Source organism: Pteropus vampyrus, unplaced genomic scaffold, assembly GCF_000151845.1.
Source record: "Pteropus vampyrus isolate Shadow unplaced genomic scaffold, Pvam_2.0 Scaffold370, whole genome shotgun sequence".
Taxonomy (NCBI): Eukaryota; Metazoa; Chordata; class Mammalia; order Chiroptera; family Pteropodidae; genus Pteropus; species Pteropus vampyrus.
Genome location: NW_011889151.1, coordinates 13,104 through 14,250, shown reverse-complemented (window position 1 = coordinate 14,250; position 1,147 = coordinate 13,104). Strand labels below are relative to the sequence as shown.

The 1,147-nt window shown below is 47.4% G+C and overlaps 1 long non-coding RNA gene across 1 annotated transcript in view; it reads right to left on the bottom strand.

Annotated features, from left to right (window-relative positions):
- LOC111731397 overlaps positions 1-1,147 on the bottom strand; it is a 19,845-nt gene that overhangs the window by 15,173 nt on the left and 3,525 nt on the right. The window lies entirely within an intron of this gene.

Here is a 1,147-nt window from a genome sequence, read left to right as displayed (position 1 = left end):
GACCAGCTTCCATCCTTCCACCTGCTCCGTCTCAGGAACAGCTCCTTCTCTTTTGAAGGAAAGCCCTTTGCTCATCCTTTGGTACATTTCAAACTTTTTTTTTTTTAAATGAGGAAAAGAAAACCTGTCTCTTTTCCCCTGGGCTCCCCACCTTGGTCATTTCATTCCGACCTTGCCAACCCACTAAACTCACCTGGTGAATCCCCTCCCTGCGCCCTGTGTTCAGCGCCTCGCGGTGAGCGCACGGCTGTGACCGTGCAAATCTTCACTTGTTTAAAATGCCTTTGGCTCTTCGCTTTGTCCTGGCTTCACACTGGCCTTGTACTCGCTTCTTTTCTTGGCTTCTCCCTCCACCTTCACACACCTGCGCGCCCACTCCCGTAATCATTACGCCCTTCGGACATCAGATTTTGGGCAGCATCAAACAGTCATAGGAACAAAGCCTCAGGTCTGTTGACCACAGACAGTTTCGGTCAAACCAAAGATAACATCTTGACTTCAGCTGCGTTTCAGCCCCACACCCATGAAGGAGGACCGATCCCACAGGCCACCTCCCCTCGAGACCAGACAGAATGACGCCATGACTGACCTCAGGTCTTGATCAATGACCAGCTGCCTTGTACTCTAACCCTGACCATTGGCATGGCCCACGACCCGAACTCCCTCAGCCTCCATGGCTAATAATCTTGCCCCTGCATAACCCATTCCCTAGGGGCATCTGGGAGCCAGCCTTTGAGCGCTAGCTCACCTTGGCGCCATTTCCTTAAATAAAAGTTTCCTTTCTCTGCTGCAAACCCCTGCTTAGACCTGGTTTGGCGCTGATGCCCACAGACAAATAAATCTCCTTTTCTTTCAGTAAAATCGAAATCGGTTCTTTGCTTCATCTGCAGATTTTGTGACTTCAAAAGGGCCCTCTTCGCATTTTTGTTACTTTAAATATATTTAGGTTCATCAGAATGTTGGGGGACTTGCTTTATTATTTCCTTGCACAGGATGTTCTCCGTTCTCAGAATTTCCCGTATATGTGTGAGCATTACGGTCCATGACTTCATAGTCACCGTTTTTTCTTTCTTGATTTCCATTAAACACAATTACTTAAATTGTTTAGTTTTGTTTCTAACCGTGAGAAAATGAAAGTTATGCAGGG